We start from the raw sequence: 19,520 nt of genomic DNA, 5'->3' as shown, positions 1-19,520 counted from the left end.
CTAGGTTTGAATTGTGACTCTAGCACATATGAACTGAGTGAATTTGTATATATCCTTCAACTTTTCTCTATTTCTTTTCTTTTTCCTTTTCAGGGACCTGCCACTTCAGGAATTTATTTCAGTGTTTTGGAAAGTCTCAGGTGATATAAAACATATAGCAATTATATCTACCATAATTAAGATTATAAAATGGGCCTAAACATTGTGACAAAAATCTGCCTTGCGTCATCCACCCCTCCAGGCCTTTTAATCTTTACACCTAAGACCATTTGACTTATGCCACAGGCTCAACCTCATCCCAAAACCAATCTTGTCCTTCATCAGGAGAGATTTAAGAAGTTTTTTGTTTTTGTTTTTAGATACAGGGCCTCACTCTGTTGCCCAGGCTGGCGGGCAGTAGTACCATCATAGCTCACTGCAGCCTCAAACTCATAGCTCACTGAGGCTCAAATGATCCTCCCAACTCAGCCTACTGAGTTGCTGGGACTACAGGCACATGCCACCACATCCAGCTAATTTTTTTTTATTTTTAAAACTTTTTTGTAGAGTTGGAGGGTCTCACTATAGCTCAGGCTTGTTTTGAACTCCTGGACTCAAGCCATCCTCCTGCCTCAGCCTCCCAAAGTGCTGGGATTACATGTGTGAGCCACCAGCCAATAAGTTTATAATAATTCAGCATCAGTTCAAACAATTGGCTTTAATCCTTGTTCTAAAACTAAGACTCGGTGGACATGGTGGTTCATGCCTATAATCCCAGCACTTCGGGAGGCCGAGGTGAGCGAACTGCTTGAAGCCAGGAGTTCAAGACCAGTCTGGGCAACATGGCGATACTCCATCTCTACAAAAATACAAAAATTAGCTGGGTGTGGTGGTGCAAACCTGTAGTCACAGCTACTTAGGGGGCTGAAGTGGGAGGATCACTTGACCCCAGAAGGTCAAGGCTGCAGTGAGCCATGAAGGCGCTACTGCACTCCAGCCTAGGTGACAAAACGAGACTCTCTCAAAAACAAAACAAAACAAGTAAGACTCTACATTATTCCCCAGTTATGACTTCTGCTTTTGCTTTCTTGCCCTACATCTTTCCTCGTCCTGAAGATTTAGTATGTGCCATATGTTCGGTATATGTTATTGCACTTACACCTCACAACAGTATGAGGTGGGTATTATTACACAACCTTTTTCACAGATGAAGAAACTAGGTACAGAGAGGTTAAAATGCCTAAGGTCATTTAATAGTGTCAGAATTAGAATACAAACCCAGCTGGCTGCAAGGCCATTATTTTGCCTCTATAAAAAGCAGTTTTCAAGCTGTGTCCCCAAAATTCCATGGAGACTCAGGGTTGCCAGGGAGACTGGAGAGATGAAAGGGCTACAGCTCATCTCACTTTTACAGACAGCTATGACACGTGGACTGCAACATATTCTTTGGATGCCATGGACTCATTTCCGCCTTCTTGTTTGCCTGGGCTTCCTTCACCTGTGACTCAGAGACGAATCTTACCTCACTCACTCACATCTCCCGACAGCTACCTCTTTGGTGGATATATTTTCTTTCCAGTCTGCCCTTGCATGTTTCCATTAACCTTTCCACTACCAGGTCTGCCATAAAATAACAGGAACTAGTTATAATGGTGATTTTAGAAATGCTACCATAACATATAAGCAATATTACCAACTCTTCCACGCTATAAAAATAGAGACGAGTGTAGCTCACACTATTTAAAACACTGGATAACCCTCCAGATCATTTGTCATTACAATTAATTTTACCAACACAGCATTTGTGTTTTAATAAAATTCATTATTCATATCAACTATAGAGTATTTTAGAATAACCTGCAATATTTTAAGCCATATGAAGACATACTAGAAAGACCTAAGGTGAAAAGCTTTGTTCAAAGGCTTCCTCAATTTTCTCCTTTGCTCAATTTTATGAGCTCTACTACATGATGTTGATTTCTGACAGCTTACCATATAACAGGTATGTGATAATGTTTGAAGGCAAAGTAACCCTCTTAATATTAAAATTAATATTTTTTATTCATTTTTCTGGCCCATATATTCACATAGTTTATAATGACACCAAACAAAACTGTTTGTGAAGAGGACAGAAACATTCCTGATTAATTAATGAGAAAAATGTGGCTCAGTTATGACCTAAATTATCAAGAGTAATCTTCAGTCTGACATGAAACCTCTTTTTACATTACCAGTATTACCAAATAAATGGTACTATCTTGCAGTATTATGAGTATTCTGCTCCCACCCTTTTAAGCCAGATAAGTAAACACTATGGACGTATTACTACAGCATTTCTCAAAGTATGGTCTAGAGAGCACCTGCGTCAGAATCTCCAAAGGCACTATTTATATCTTTTTGTTGTTCTTTTTGAAAAAGACAGGGGTCTCACTATCTTGCTCAGGCTGGTCTTGAGCTCCTGGGCTCAAGTGATCCTGCTGCCTCAACCTCTAAAGTAGCCGTGGTAACAGGTACACGCCACTGCACTCAGCATGAGGTGTTTTTTATAATATGCAGATTCCTGGGCCCTACAAGCAACCTGAGGAATCAAAATTTCTAAAGCAGACCAAGAAATCTCCATTTTTAAACAAGCTCTCACAGATACTGTTTAGGTATTGATTTGAGAAATCAATGGTATAAATCCTTTTAATCTGATCTTACTATTTAATGGAGAGATTGACTAAAACAAAAACAAAGACCTTTTCTCTATTTTGCTGATATTTAAATTTTCATATTTGTAGAATGTTTCTTTGTATATGTCCTTACAACATAAGCATTCTCTAATAATTAAAAAATTTAGGGGCAATAATACTGATCATAATACTATTCTTAAAAGCACTTAAAGTAAATTTTCACTTTTTAGGAAGAACTGTAGGATAGTGAAATTCTTCATTAAAGAGTTAGTGATAAACTAACTAGTCTTCAGTCAATTTAGCAGTTCACGTAGTTTATTCAGCAATATAACAGGAGAGAACCTCCACTGTAAGAGACATAAGGCAGATACAGGGTACATCTCTGGGGTACATTCTTCATACAGACTAACAAATAACTTCAGGTTTCACAACACGTAGCAAGTATGATTTGCTGCACACCAATAGCCATTCATTCCTCACGTTTTCCTTGCTAAAAGAGCCCTGGTCGGGCACAGTGGCTACACCTGTAATCCCAGCACTGTCGGAAACCAGGGCAGGCAGATCATCTGAGGTCAGGAGTTCAAGACCAGCCTGGCCAACATGGTGAAACCCCGTCTGTACTAAAAACACAAAAATTAGCCAGGTGTGGTGGCGGGCACCTGTAATCCCCGCTACTCGGGAGGCTGAGGCAGGAGAATCGCTTGAACCTAGGAGGCGAAGGTTGCAGTAAGCCGAGATCATGCCACTGCACTCCATCCTGGGCGAGACAGCGAGACTCTGTCAAAAAAACAAACAAAAAAAAGAGCCCTGATTTTTTCAATGGAGGCAATGTGCCCTACCCAGGAAATGATAACCCTATTCCCCTTTGCCAAGCTTTCCCAGGCTGGCTCCCTTGTAAACTGATACTTTATAATGAGATATAAGAAGAAATCTGCTAGAGATTTTTTGGAAAGACTTGATTTCCAAATAAAAGACAGACTTGAAAGACTTTTGCTCTCTACTTCCAGCCTTTCCTAGGGATTAAAATGTCTGTTACAACAAGAAGTCATATTGTACTCATTGGAAAAAAAAAAATCCTAACGATAAAAAGCAAACATGGATCCTAGGCCGGGTGGGGTGGCTCACGCCTGTAATCCCAGCACCTTGGGAGACCGAGGTAGGAGGACGGCTTGAGCCTAGGAGTTGGAAACCAGCCTGGGCCATATAGCAAGACTCGGTCACTACTTTTAAAAAAGCAATTTAAAAAAAAAAAAAAAAAGAGGATCCCAAGGGGGAAGGACAGAAAGAAGCTGGGACCTTGATAATATTACTGAGGTGGTACAAAAGCACTAGATACCTAGATACCTGGCATGTTAAGTGTAATTTAAAAATTGTTCAGTGGCCTTTGAGATGTTTTCAACAGCTTTTTCTAAGTGGCTTAACCCCAACTCTGGGTCTATGATTTTAATGAACAATAGAAGTCCAGAATGTGGCCAATGTTCAGCAGACCTTAGTTCTAAGAAAGATGCTTCCCCTAGACTGTTCATAATATATATGAAGTCAGGCTTGATAATTTCTTTTGTCATACATCTCCTAGATAGGTACTTTTCCATTTCTAGGGGAGGACATTGTAAATTCAGTCACCACAAAGACGAGACAGTCTTTTGTTCATGTAAAGCCACGTAAGTATAGACGGGGCATTTCTGCATGTTTCTGCATCACCTATGTAGGTGTTTCCTAATAGAACGTGATTTATCTGAGTGACCAGTTATCAATAATGTCACAGCCACACTGAGGATGGGCCAGACAGGGCCAATGATGAATAAATGGCTATATATGGATAAATGTTATCTATATATGTATCATCGCTGACCAATGCGTAAGAGGTGAGTTTACAACAGCATAATTTCTTATTAAAATTCACTGGACTAATCTAGGATCCGGCTATAATGAGGCTGCTTTCCTACAAAAGTTATCATTAGAAATACCATTAAGAAGCACACAGTATGGGACTTCCCCTCTAGGACTACTTCATCATATGTCACTCATTAGGCTGCAGAAATTTTTTTAGGAGTGGTAAGTTAGTTCCAAAACAGTTTATAGGAAATATGAATTATTTTGTGTGTGTGTGTGTGTGTGTGTGTGTGTGTGTGTGTGTGTCTCAGTCTAGATGAACAGCCTGGCTAGAATACTAACTAAATTCATAGTGAATAAAATATGTATAGGCCACAGAAGCAGATCCAACAATTTAAGCAGTTCCCAAACTAGTGACAATCTGGGTCAGACTTAGAAATTAATTATTTTTCCATCTTCCTTGGGCTACCTACACAAAAGCCTCTAGAGTTGACAATTTTGACTATTATAGAAGCTATTTGTTTTGACCCAGTTTTTTGTTTAAGGTTTTATCTGTTCTGGTCAAGATTAACTGTAATGCAGGGTTAAAACCAGCTACTCGAGAGTCATGTATTCTTTTTCTAACCAGTGGAGGACCCAGAAGAAATGGGTGGCAAGCCTTCTCAAAGGTCCATCTGGTGAGATTCTGGGGAGCCCACTCAAGTGGGAAAGACCAAGGAAGAACAAGGCTTCTATTAGCAGGATTATCGGGATAACACTCAGGGCAATAATCAGCTCTGTTAATACGGTCTAAGAATACCTGGTAACATTCATTTTCAACAAGTTCAGTTTGGTACAACCAGTGGCCTAGTTCTAAACTAGGGAACCACTGTTGTCCACAATCAGGGCAATGTGAATTATCTGAAAACATCTGGACCTAGAAAGACAACACAGACAGCAATGTAACAGCAAGAGGCAACAATGACAAAGAGAGACACCCAAACACCAGTCCTATTACAGGTTTGGATTACCAATTTCTTAGTTCAACCAATATTATTTGGAGAGCCAAATAAGCTTGGCTTGCACCTCAGTGCAATTCTTCAAGATTTCGTTGTCTATTTTTCACTCAATTGCAACTCAGTCTCTGAACTCAGGGACCGATCCAGTTTATAATGTTATCAGTCACTTACTAGCAGTACAGATCTCAGGATAGCTCCTTCAAATCCCAGCTTCTCAAGAAGAGATAGGGCTCTAGTCTAAATTAGTTATATTTTTCGTATGCGTTATCAGCTGCTGGTGGTGTCATACAGAGGCACTTGGCTTACTCTTTGTTGGTAAGGTTACTGTGTCTGGTTGGTGAAACAGAGGAGCTGACAGGTCCAATGGGTCTTTTGTTGGCGCTGGCACTCTTGCTGTTGTAATACACGTACCCAAGTCTTAAGGCCTTGGCACTTTATAGCAATGTAGGGGGGTCAGAAAAACCTGGCAGAGTCCTCTTGAGTGTGGATCCAATGAAGTCTGTCTCGGGAGGACATTAATCAGGACCCAGTTGCCGTGAAGGAGCTGATGCTCAGTTGGCTGGAGAGTCTGGGAATGCGTCACATACCTGTAAATGATAAAACTTCAGACGACTCACAGGTTTTGCAGTTGTTCACATTATTATTAGAAACATGCATTTGGAAATTACTCAGGTTAGTTAAGGCAGATAAGAAATGTCTCATGGGTTTTCCCATGACTATTTTAACATGGGTTCAAACCAACTGATATGTTGGCACTAGGAAGAATTCTGGATCATTTATACTAGGACTAGCTTAATTTTTTAGGACTGTATTTCTTCTTTACTCCATGTGTACCTTGGGAATAATAAGGTCTGTATAATCATATCTAACCTGGTAAAACTTAGCAATCTCTTACTTACACATCTCTTCTGTGAAATGGGTGCCACTTATGGTATCTCCATAATGTATGGGATAACATTAACAATGACAGCCTTTCGATAATAGGTTTCAATCCATCCAAAAAAAAAAGAAAAAAGTGTACACAGTTTTTAGATAATATTCTTAAAAGCTAACCATAGGAAGTTGGATGAAATCCTTTTGAAGGCTTAAAAAAAAAAAAAGTCAAAAATCAAGAGGGGTAGGTCTCATTGCTCACCATCTAGTTGGTTTCTTGTTGTTGTTGTTGTTAGGTTTTTTTTTTTCTTTTTGAGACAGAGTTTCATTCTTGTTGCCCAGGTTGGAGTGCAATGGCAAAATCTTGGCTCACCGCAACCTCCGCCTCCTGGGTTCAAGCGATTCTCCTGCTTCAGCCTCCCTCCCGAGTAGCTGCAATTACAGGCATGCGCCACCACACCCGGCTAATTTTGTATTTTTAGTAGAGACAGGGTTTCTCCATGTTGGTCAGGCTGGTCTCGAACTTCCAACCTCAGGTGATCCGCCCACCTTGGCCTCCCAAAGTGCTGGGACTACAGGAGTGAGCCACCATGCCCAGCTGCTCACCATCTAGTTTTATTGGTTTATACACAGTGTCAGTCTGAGAAGGCAAGTAAGGCATAGCCTTGAGCAATAGTCCTGAGCTATTCTTGGAAAATGCATAGAGTAAATCAGTTGGAATTTGCAGATGTTATCATCATCTTTGCACTCCTTCATGACACCGAATGTAGCATGTAAATAAGGTAAGACAGTACGATGTATGGAGCAACTAGAAGGCCACCTAGAGAGTGTCACAGATTATCAGGGTACTATATATACCATGCCTTTCTCCAATGTTCTTTTTGTAAATTCTGAGACTTGATCCTGTGAGAGTAATAAGATACACTGGGGAGCGCATGAGTTAAAATATAAACATTTGGCCTGAAAAACAGAAGGAATTACAGCCTTAGTTGTGGTAAGCCAAAGCACTTTCCTTACAGAAGTAATAGCTGTGATTCTCAGATTTTAAAATGGTAAATTTAAAAGGCAAATGAAGAGCCTCTGATAGTGCTCCAACAACATGGGGCCCATATTTTGATGGGAGCCCCAGAACGGGTGAAATAGAGTCAATGTAGATATACTGATGTGTTTTCTGAGGTTAGGTAGCAATGTACGGGTGAAGGCTACTAATTCAGTTCCTCAGGCAGAGCAGACAAAAGGTTGGGTTTCCAACTCAATGACTACATACTTGGTGATGATAGCACAGGGCATAATAGATTTCTGTGAGGGTCTGTTGACAAGAGCTACCAGAGTAAAAGCTTCGGCTACTGAATTAAATTTTGGGTCTCTAGTCATGATACAGAGAGATGACAAATAAAACTCCCACACTGGTGGAGCCCAATAAACACGTAAGATAAAATATAAAAAGTCTGACATTTAATTGATCAGATTTTGGATTTTTAGAGTGAAATCAAGTAAATCCAACAAGATACCACTGTAGTATCAGCAAGATACTATTTCCTATCTATCACACTACAAAAACTAACAAGTTTGACAAAGGGGGTTCCACATACTATAGGAAAAACCACTCCTCCCAGAGGACTCCACTAGGAGTCAAGAGAAAGCCCTAAAGCTCCAAGTGCTCAGAATAATTCCATCCATTCACCAACCTTCAGTTTTCCAACTTCAGTAATCAAACAAGCACTAGAATTCCAAGTATTCCTGTATCAAGAGAACTCCACTGTTCCATATGTTCCAGACAAGTCTTCCCTCCTCTCCTGGTCCTTTAAACCTCTGTAGGTAAGAGCCAATAGGGGGTCCCAGAACTCCAAATGCTCAGAATAATACCACCCAGTACCAGCTTCCTCACTCATTCTTTAGCCTTAGAGCTACTGGATGAGTAGAAGTGAAGAGAGGGGCCTGGGAAAATGCTCCTGGCAAGATTCCTAACCCTCATCCCCACCCCAACACTCACAGCTTCACTACCATTATCTGCTTGAAAGCATCAGGATCAATCTCACACCTACATCTCTGTTCATCTCAATCACCACCTGAAACACAGGACTTCTTGGTTATATCCCATCCCCTTGGCCTCAAATCCCCCCCACATATGGCTCTATTAGTAATGCAATAACAAGTACTACGCTTGCTTTATTTTTTTTCACATAAAACAGGTACCATTTTGCTACATTATTTATTTTGGCTATTTTTCTCCACTAAAATATAAACTCCCTGAGAGCAGGGCATTTTACCTTTTTATTTACTGCTATAGTGTCCTATAAATATTTCTGGAATGAATAAATGACAAAAATAAAATGTAACTTGAATTCTTATATTCTAATGACAGGACTACAAATCTGTACAATCACTTTTGGAATTGGCATTACCTAGTAAAGCTGAAGATGTGCATTTCCTATAACTCAGTAATTCCACTCTTAGGCACATACCCTAGAGAAATTGTACCTGTACATTTAAAAACATGAATAAAAATATTCATGGTAGCACTGTGTAATAGCAAAATAACAGCCACAATGGCTACAAACAGGAGAATGAATAAATTGAGGTACTGCTGTACAATAGGATACTATCATTATAAACACAGATGAAACTCAAGAATGTTGAGCTTAAAAAAAATGTAAGTAGCACAAGCAAAAAAATAAACACATGCACACATTCTTATATAAACTTTCCACTTACATAAAGTTTCAAAAGGATATAAAATTAATGTATCGTTTAGGGAGAAATATGCAATAAAGCTTTTTTCTTTTTTTGATATGGAGTTTTGCTCTTGTTGCTCAGGCTGGAGTGCAATGGCGCAATCTTCGCTCACCGCAACCTCTGCCTCCTGAATTCAAGCGATTCTCTTGCCTCAGCCTCCTGAGTAGCTGGGATTACAGGCATGCACCATCATGTCCGGCTAATTTTGTATTTTTAGTAGAGACGGGGTTTCTCCGTGTTGGTCAGGCTGGTCTCGAACTCCCAACCTCAGGTGTCTGCCCGCCTCAGACTTCTAAAGTGCTGGGATTATAGGCATGAGCCACCATGCCCGGCCCAATTGTGTATTTTTAGTAGAGACGGGGTTTCTCCATGTTGGTCAGGCTGGTCTCGAACTCCCGACCTCAGGTGATCCACCCGCCTCAGCCTCCCACAGTGCTGGGATTACAGGCGTAAGCCACCGCGCCCGGCTGCAATAAAGCTTTAAAAACAAAAAAGAAGTTAAGTCCAAACTCGAGGATAATTATTACCTCTGATGGGAGAGGGAAGAGTGGGAGATGAAGGGCATTCAAAGAATTTCAAAGATAATTCTAATTTTGTTTTCTTTAACTGGGTGAAAGTACAAGAATACCCACTGTATCATAAATCCTAATAGCTTACAGCACCTCTATTCAATATTTTATAATGTTTAAAAAGAGAGAGAGGTTAATAAGCAAAACCAAACTTTCACACTGTGGACAAGAAGACCAGCAGCAGTTCATTTGCTCAGAGGCAAAGCAGGCAACTTACATTGGGATAAAGAAGAGCGAAATAGAAGGATACGGATCTTTGGTTTCCTCACAAAATTTTAAGCCATCTCTTCATAGAAATGAGGTAAAAAGAAGCCTACCTAATGATTGTACAAAAGAGGGTTTATCTTAGCATATTCTCTGAAGGCATGAATTTGTGTGTAGGGAAGTTGCTATTTCACATGACGCCTTTATACAAATTAGAAAAAGGCACAGTTCCTCCAAGCAATATACAACTCAGAAAACTTTATTCGGCAGAATAAACACTATACAGTAACCCTCTGTCTATTAGATAATAACATTTAGTAGCTAACACTTATGGAGTGCTATTTTCTGTTCTAAACACTTTATTCGTATTAACTCATTTAATCTGTTCACAAAGCCAAAGGATACTCTTCCACCATGAATAAATATTGGTGGTGGGAGAAATCACCTCTCATAATTTTTCACTTCCACACCAAAAAATACAGGATAAACTTCCAGGAGTCCCGAATCCTCTGGAATTACATATAAAAATCTTTACGGCTGGGCGCAGTGGCTTATGCCTGTAATCCCAGCACTTTGGGAGGCCGAGGTGGGTGGATCACGAGATCAGGAGATGGAGGCCATCCTGGCTAACATACGGTGAAACCCTACCTCTACTAAAAATACAAAAAAATTAGCCAGCTCTGGTGGCGGGTGCCTGTAGTCCCAGTTACTCTGGAGGCTGAGTCAGGAGAATGGCGTGAACCCGGGAGGTGGAGCTTGTGGTGAGCCGAGATCACGCCACTGCACTCCAGCCTGGGCGACAGAGCAAGACTCCATCTCAAAAATAAAAAAAAAAAAAAAGAAATCTTTAATACATAGGTGCATTTTTTCCCAAAAAGATGGTACATCCTTTTAAACTCCCAGAGGAATCTGAAATGATTCAGGACCATTAGGCACTATGGTTCCTAACCATTTTGCTATCAAAGGTAACTTTTTTCCAACCCCACCCCTCCTCCCCCATTTTGGAAAGATGTCCAAACAATCTGCAGTCTTGTAATAATTTCGTTTTCTAATTTTTAGTAATCAGATAAGTAGATCTGCCAAACAGAATTTCTAATAAAACAAAAAACTAATGCTACCAGTCTTGGTTTAAAAACTTTCAACTTTTTTTTTTTTTTTTTTTTTTTGAGACGGACTCTCGCTCTGTGCCCGGGCTGGAGTGTGGTGGCCGGATCTCAGCTCACTGCAAGCTCCGCCTTCCGGGTTTCCGCCATTCTCCTGCCTCAGCCTCCCGAGTAGCTGGGACTACAGGCGCCCACCACCACGTCCGGCTAGTTTTTTTTTTTTGTATTTTTTTAGTAGAGATGGGGTTTCACCATGTTAGCCAGGATGGTCTTGATCTCCTGACCTCGTGATCCGCCCGTCTCGGCCTCCCAAAGTGCTGGGATTACAGGCTTGAGCCACCGCGCCCGGCCCCAACATTTTAAATTAGACAAAATACGTTACATCCCTCTATAACAGAGTTAGAAAGATCTGGATATCCTAAAACTGGCTTCCTTTCTCAACTCCATTAGCTTAAGTCCTGATTTAAGCAGGACTTAAGCAGCTGATTTAAGGTAAGTATATGACTATCATTAGGTTTTTAGAAATGCTGAAAATACCTTGATGACTACCATTAGTCTATGATTATTAAACATAATTGTTATTTGAGGAGCGCACCATGTGCTAGGCCCAATGCCAAGTACTATGGATACAGAAAGAACAATCATTCAGGACTTCTAGATGTCTAGGGAATCCAGACTGGAACCACTGATTTAGGTGAAGGCTAAGGGCTCTTAGAGGGATAAAAAAAGATCCCCTGTAGAGATCACTGGAAATTTAGGGAGGCCCACAGCAGAAGCTGGGATGCCTGTATTTTCAAACCTCCTTCACTAAAAACAGTGGGCAAAACAACAAAATTTGAGGAGCTTCTCTGCTGCACAAATGCTATACAAAAGAAAATACAAATCAGGGGTTTTGTGTATGTGAACTAAAATAAGTTTAAGATCCTTCCTGAAACTTTATTAAAAGAAAATTTAGAAAAGAAAACAGTACTTTCACACTGAAACAGAAAATGTAGTTCTGTTTAATCCACTGAAATTTACATCAACTAACCATGGCAACTTTTTAATCAACTTCTCTAAATAGTCTACCTTGTTCTTTGCTATTTCCTGAATGTATGTTAGTAAGTTCAAATCCGCCTTCAATAGATAAAAATTCCCTTATTCTTTTTTGTCATAGCATAATAATTAAGTTTCAGACTGAGTCAGGATTGGAATGACCTTTCCAGGCAATTTATCCCTTAGACTTTAGCCTCAACCAATTCCTCATATGATATATAAAATCAAGATAGGCACATAGAAAAAGTAAAAATGCTTTAAACTCTCTTGAATTCCCATTTTAAATATTTTCTTCTAGGGGGTACTACAGTCAAGGCTAATCAATAATCATAACTTTGTTTGTATGAGATAGTTTCTCCAATAAGTTTCATACACAAAGTGAAATCTTAAGAGTTTCCTATTTCACAACTACCTTCTGAATTTAGATAATGAGAGATGAAGGAGTATGAGAAAAGGAATTATTCTTCTTTTTGAATTCATATAATCTAAAATAATTTTGTGTTGAAAATAAAATGCTCCTGGAAAAAAGTCAACTTGTTTTGTGAGAAACTACTTGGAATTTGGCAATCTTGAGATCACTGAGAGAAGGCATATGGATGACAATCTTCAGTACTATGTAGTACACACACTGTTCCCTCTTTAGAACAGATAAGCCAAATAAAAAATATGATCCAAGGTTAGAAAATAGCTGCAGAATGTTCTCCTCTCTCTTGCCCCAGGAACTGACAAGCAAAACAGGTGTGTATGCATTGCTAGCATACTTTTTGAGGGGGATGGCCATAAAGGAGAACAACTGGTTTAGAAATTTACTGGTACATTTCTATCTATGTTGCTCTAATGCTCCAAAAGTCCACAGTCCAAATTCTGTCTACAATTTCACTTCAAAACACCAGCAGCCAAACCTTTAAGGCTAATACACAACTTTCAACAGTCAGATCTGGTGCCAAACTTAGGTATTTCTATAACCTGTGCTAGCTATTTATTGTTTGTCTAAAACTAAATTTCTAAGTCTTGTCCACTCCTCTGTACCATATCCACTGTCATAGCATCCCAGCATTATTTTCACAAATGTTCGTTTCTCTGTATTTTCACTAACTGGTGACTTATTTTAGATTTTTGAAAGGGAGTTTGAAAAAGTACTAGCCTAGGAACAAAAAGCACTCTACTTCCCTAGGCAACTGTTTTTTACACAGGAACTGAATGCCTGGCGAAGTTGAAATTCTGTAGATATTCTGAGTACAGAAAGTCTTCCTTTCCTACTTACCCTTCTTCCTACTCCCTCCCAACTCCTTTGACTTCTCTCTCTAGTTTCAGTTGAGCACGCAGAGGTATTAAGCTATGCACGAAGGATCTAAGAGTTTGCTAAGATTTCCGATAGTGGGTGGCACAACTGGCTGCCAGGTTTAGTTCAACTTCCCTAATCACTTTTAGTATCTACTTCAAGTCAACATATTTTTATTAAACTTTTTATTTTGAACTAATTTTAGACTTACAGAAAAGTTGCAAAAATAGCACAGAGTTCCGTTATATCCTTCATCTAGCATCTTATATAATTATAGTTATCAAAAACAAGAAATCAACATTGATACAATTCAGTTAACTAAACCAGAGGCTATGTTCAAATTTCACCATTTCTTTTAGTTGTTATTTTTCCTTAGTCTTCAGTCTGTGACAGTTCCTCAGTGTTTACCTGTCATTTGCGGCCCTTTGTTGTCTTTGTGACCTTCACACTTTTGAAGAATACTGGTCAGTATTTTGGGTTTAGTGTTTTTTGTTTTTAATTTTTAAAAATAGAGATGTGGTCTTGCTACGTTGCCTAGGCTGGTCTCGAACTCCTGGGCTCAAGTGATCCTCTTGCCTTGGCTTCCCAAAGTGCTGGGATTACAGGCACGAGCCTCAGCACCTGGCCTGGCCAGTTATTTTGTAGAATGTTCCTCAGTTTAGATTTTTATATTTTATCATGATTGGAAAGATAAAAAGATTACGCATTTTTGGCAATAACAAACACCACAGAAATGCCACTGTGTCCTTCTCACGGCATATCTTTGGGTTCATGATGTCCTTGTCTTATTACTGGTGATGTTAACCTTAATCACTTTTTTAACATAGTATCTCCACTGTCAGATTACTATTTTTTCTTTGTAGTTAATAATTATCCTGGGAGAGATACTTTGAAACTATGTAAATATTCTGATTGTCGTCTAACTGGATTTTGTCTGCAACTACTAACGGTACTGTTTCCCTAATGGTGGTTTTGTATTTCCTTCTTTCCTTCAATGTTTACTAATTGGAATTCTTCTGTTAGAAGGAGTTGTCCCTTCTCCCCTACTTATTTATTCAGCAATATCACTATGAACTCATTTTATTTTATGGGTTAAAGTCCAATACTATCACTATTCATTTTACTGCTCAAATCGCTCCAACCTGGATACCAGGAACTCCTTCAAGTTGGCTCCTTTTGACAAGGTCCCTAACTTTTTCTAGCATTTCCTTACTTTCAGGCACCACAGGATGTTTCAGGCTCATCTTGTATTTTCTCTGCCTCTGCACTGAAATCAGCCACTTCTCTAAAAAGTCCTAGTGCCTTTACAAACCAAGATCTGAATGCTCAGTGCTACTGGGGTATAACTATCAAGCCAACAATATGGACAACAAGTGTGTTTGTTTCCTTACTATATTCAACTCATTAGCTAGGAATCATTAGCATTACCTAGGAACTTGCTAAAAGAACAAATTCAGGCCCCAACCTAGACCCACTAGACCAGAATCTCTAACAGCCTCTGGCAGGAGTTTATGCTTTAACAGATTTGCCAGATGACTCTGGTGTTCACTATAAAGTTTAAGGAGCATTGCTTTAAAGTTAGTTTTCCTTCATTATAAATCTTATATTTTTAATTTTAAAAAAGGAAAGCTTGCCGGGCGCAGTGACTCACGCCTGTAATCCCAGCACTTTGGGAGGCTGAGACGGGCATATCACGAGGTCAGGAGATCGAGACCATCCTGGCTAATACGGTGAAACCCCATCTCTACTAAAAATACCAAAAAATTAGCCGGGCATGGTGGCAGGTGCCTGTAGTCCCAGCTACTCAGGAGGCTGAGGCAGGAGAATGGCATGAACTTGGGAGGCAGAGCTTGCAGTGAGCCGAGATCATGCCACTGCACTCCAGCCTGGGTGACAGAGCGAGACTCCATCTCAAAAAAAAAAAAAAAAGGAAAACTTAGACCTAATAATTTGCCTTGTATATAAATTATATTTTTACTACAACTAATAAAACTATAGGTGAATGGCCTCATCTGTTAAGGAACTAAACATTTCCCTTATCTTCTTTATTTTCCTACAACATTTGTTAAAAATCTAGTGGTCAAAGTAGTTATAAAGGGGGGTAGGGGCGGGAGGCGCAGTGGCTCATGCCTTTAATCCCAGCCTTCTGGGAGCCAAGGTGAGAGAATCATGTCAGGCCAGGAGTTTGAGACCAGCCTGGTCAACACAGTGAGACCCTATCTCTACAAAAATACAAAACATAGCTGGGTATGGCAGTGTGTGCCTATCATCTCAGTTACTTGGGAGACTGAGGTGGGAGGATCACTTGAGCTCAGGAGTTCAAGTTTGCAGTAAGCCATGATAGTGCCACTATACTCCAGCCTGGGAAACAGAGCAAGCCCTTGTCTCAAAAAGAAAAGAAAAGAAAAGAAAAAAATAGTTATATACAGTACTTTAAAAAATACCATAGTCAGGTATTGTGGCTCATGCCTATAATCCTAGGAAGTTCAAGCAGGAGAAGACTGCTTGAGCTCAAGGGTTCAGAGACCAGCCTAGACAACATATCAAGATCTTGTCTATACCAAAAATACAAAAATTAGTCAGGTATGGTGGTCTGTGCCTGTAGTCTCAGCTACTTGGAAGGCTGAGGTGGGAGGATTACTTGAGACTGGGAGGTCAAGGATGCAGTGAGCCGTGATTGTGCCACTGCACTCCAGCCTGGATAAGAGAGAGACATCTTGTTTCAAAAAAGAAAGAAACAAAAAACTTTCATACAAAGAATGTTATAAGTCAGCCTCCAGGATCAACTCCTATCTACAAATATGACCTAACATCCATAAAGCAAATCTACCAAACATAAAACCCAATATAGCACTATCCTCTAAGGTCAGACTGTCTAGGCCTGTATGACTGCTCCAGCTTCTGACTTGGTGTTTCTCTTTCTCTCTCTGCCCTTGGCTTTCTTTGTTTTTTGTTTTGTTTTTGAGACGGAGTCTCACTCTGTCCCCCAGGCTGGAGTGCAATGGCGTGATCTCAGCTCACAGTAACCTCCGCCTCCCAGGGTCAAACGATTCTCCTGCCTCGAGCCTCCCGAGAAGCTGGGATTACAGGTGCCCGCCACCATGCCCAGTTAATTTCTTTGTATTTTTAGTAGAGATGGGGTCTCACCATGTTGGCCAGGCTGGTCTCAAACTCCTGACCTCAAGTGATCCACCCACCTTGGCCTCCCAAAGTCTGGGACTATAGGCATGAGCCACTGTGCCCAGCCCCTGGCTAACTTTTTCCTTGGTTTTCTTAATTATAAAATGGAATAACAGTACTTAGATGAAAGAGGCAATGTGAAGATTAAATGAGATAATGAGCAATACTGACAACCACAGGGGCAGAAAAGAAGTCCTCAAAAACTGTAAATTGTTATTATTTGAACTACTACAGGCAAAACCAAACAGCTTCATTTAATTAAAACAAAATCCCAGAAGACACCAATGTTTTAAAATTTGACTTTTTCCAAAAATGTCATTACATTTACATGATATATACTCATGGTCAAGGGCTGAAGGAAAATCTCCAAAAACCAAACAATTTGATTTGTTGAGGTAGTGGAATTATAGGTGAATTTGCTTCCCAGAAATTTTGATTACCAAAATTATGTGCACAGTTCATAACTGAGTCATGGCACCAAAAAAAAAAAAAAAAAAAAATTCATGTGTCAGCTCCTTTAAATACTAGTAAAAAGGGAAACAGCCCACACAGTGACAAAATAGGAATTCAAACCCAGCTATGACTCCAAAGTCTATGCTCATTACCAATGTTAGGGACACCCTTCCTTATTCCCAAATGTTTGATTTCTGTGCAAAATTTATGGTAATGTATGATCGCCCTACGAATTCCTTCTTGTGGGACACAGTTTAATCCAGTAGTTCATATGATGTAGAAATATTAATGAAATTTTAACACAATTAAAATTCTAAATGGTAAACAAAACAGCCAATTCTTCATTCTTCAAATTTTTTGGGAGGTTGTCAGATCTCCAAGTTTATGGGCCTTCGCAGTTAACTTAGTGAACAACCTCAAAGTGATAAAGCAGACAAGGCTTCTTGAAGCAAACTTTCCTTCAGGAAATTCAAGTGGCATTTCAAAGAAGTGTGGACTTTCCTGGAATAGAGTTTTGACTTCTGTGTTCCATGGAAATGAATGAAACACAGAAATGACTTCTTAGGCAAAAATAAGTTATATACAAGATACAATGCATTGTTAAAACACCCAATAATCCTCAAATAATTAGCTACATTCTGAAGTTAATTTACTCGTGAATTATTGAAGCTCTCAAGCTAGCATTACCTCTATATTAGGAAAGAAACTAGATAAAATAGTTCTTAAATGAGTCACGAAAGGTTGCGTAACAAACCTGCAGAAAAACAGGTAATCAAGTTGTGGACTGCACATTCAGCATAATAAACATTATTGAAGACAGGCACTCAATTTTCATAGCAAATGTTAGTTTTTCAAACTGTTCTAATCCACACAAAGCCTTCCAAGAACATCTGTAGTTACTCTACCATGAAGTTCCTTTTTTTATTAAATGTTTCCACTGGCCCTTTATATACTCACCTTGTGCTCAAAAAATAGAGCTCAAAAAACATGGATAACTGCCACAGCTTAAAGAAAGGATCTCTCATACAGATCCAAAAGAAAATGTGTTACAACCTAAAGACAGGTAAAACAAAACCAGTATGTTTAATCTATGTAACTCATTTCTGGATCTGTGTAACAGTATAAAGTCTGATAATTAAGCATTACTCATAAAGTAGAGAGTACTATGAACTTTGTTAAAAGAAGGAAAAGGCACAAACTTTTTCATCAGGTATTAAATACAATTGGGAGAATGTACATATATAATATGTAAGCAAAATGGTAGGAGGTCTTACTGAAACTTCAACTTTGCCCTTTTTAGCACCATTTTTTTTTTAAGTACTATCTTTTCAGGATTAAGATTAAGAATGTCGAGATCCTAGGCATGCTGGGCATGGAGTAATCGCCACCTACACTAGTAGGCAAATTTCCCACTTACATTTCGAACCCTAAAATAATTCTGCTTCTCATATTAAAGTCTAAACCCCAAAATTTACTCACATCTTACCCCATTTAATATTTATAAGATTCAGTTTCTTTTTATCCTAAAACAAAAATATATCCCCAACCTACCTCGTTTACTGTTTGAGTGAGGCCAGGCGTGGTGGCTCACGCCTGTAATCCCAGCACTTTGGGAGGCTGAGGCGGGGGGATCGCTTGAAGCCAGGAGTTCGAGACCCGCCTGGGCAATACAGTGAGACCCTGTCTCTACAAAAATAAAAAATAAAGTTATTAGTGGGGCATGGTGGTGCGGGCCTGTACTTCGAGCTACTTGGGAGGCTGAGGCGGGAGGATCGCTTGAGCCCAGAAGTATGAGGCTGTTGTGAGCTACAATCACGCCACTGTACTCTAGCCTGAGTGACAGGACAAGTACCTGTCTCAAAAACAATAAAAATTAAAATACCATTTGTGCGGTAGGGAGGTGGGGGTGGGGAGGGGCCGTTTCTGGAAGTCCTTTTGAAAAATTCAAGACATTAATTCCAATACTAAAACATGGAAAAGTTGCATAGTCATTTTGTTTACTTACAAATTCTGGCGGGGTTTCAAATCGTAGAACTGTTAGTATCAGGAGAGCCCTTCGAGTGGTCTTTCCGCTCCACACCGCTCGGCTGCACCCAGCGGCCGCTGCGGCCCGAATGTCGTCCAGGGTCCCCGCCCATATGACAAACACTTTCCGCCGGAAGGCGCCTGTGGAATGCTGGGACTAGTAGTCTCCGCGCCCTGCCTTCTGCCTTCTCCATCCTTCACCCTCTACTGCCAGGTCGTCTGACCCAGCGACAGGCGGTAAATGCGCGACCAAACCGCGGAGGTCCCCGAGTTCTCATGCTATCTGACAGGATTACAGGCATCTCTGTAAGACGTCGACCACCCTGACCCATATGACCTGACATTCATAGACTGAAGAAACTCATAGGACCAACACAGTGAGCAGTACCAAATGATAATGGCAAGCACCAAGTCCTGGAACACACCCTCTGTGCCATTAAGAGGAGCATGTACTCAAACGAATTGCCTAATCTAAACCTCAGTTTGCTCGTGTGTCAAATGGGGACAACGTTACTTACCTCATAAGATGGTTATGAGTAAATTAGATGACATATGTAGTATGTCTGCTAAATGACAGT

General features: G+C 40.0%; 1 protein-coding gene across 2 annotated transcripts in view; it reads right to left on the bottom strand.

Moving 5' to 3' along the window:
- The window catches only part of TOR1AIP2 (torsin A interacting protein 2), a 39,028-nt gene extending 19,990 nt beyond the window's left edge, over positions 1-19,038 (bottom strand). The window contains exons 1-3 of one of the 2 annotated variants that reach the window (XM_011989580.1): positions 18,923-19,038; positions 18,469-18,603; positions 5,654-6,069 (exon numbers count right to left, since the gene is read on the bottom strand). The gene's annotated coding sequence lies outside the window, so the exon portion shown is untranslated. The remainder of the gene's footprint in view (positions 1-5,653; positions 6,070-18,468; positions 18,604-18,922) is intronic. The other variant, XM_011989587.1, reaches the window with a different exon arrangement.
- Positions 19,039-19,520: the final 482 nt, after the last annotated feature.

Source organism: Mandrillus leucophaeus, unplaced genomic scaffold (assembly GCF_000951045.1).
Source record: "Mandrillus leucophaeus isolate KB7577 unplaced genomic scaffold, Mleu.le_1.0 Scaffold1097, whole genome shotgun sequence".
Classification (NCBI taxonomy): domain Eukaryota; kingdom Metazoa; phylum Chordata; class Mammalia; order Primates; family Cercopithecidae; genus Mandrillus; species Mandrillus leucophaeus.
The sequence above is the reverse complement of the archived record's forward strand: the minus strand, read 5'-3'. Positions and strand labels throughout refer to the sequence as shown.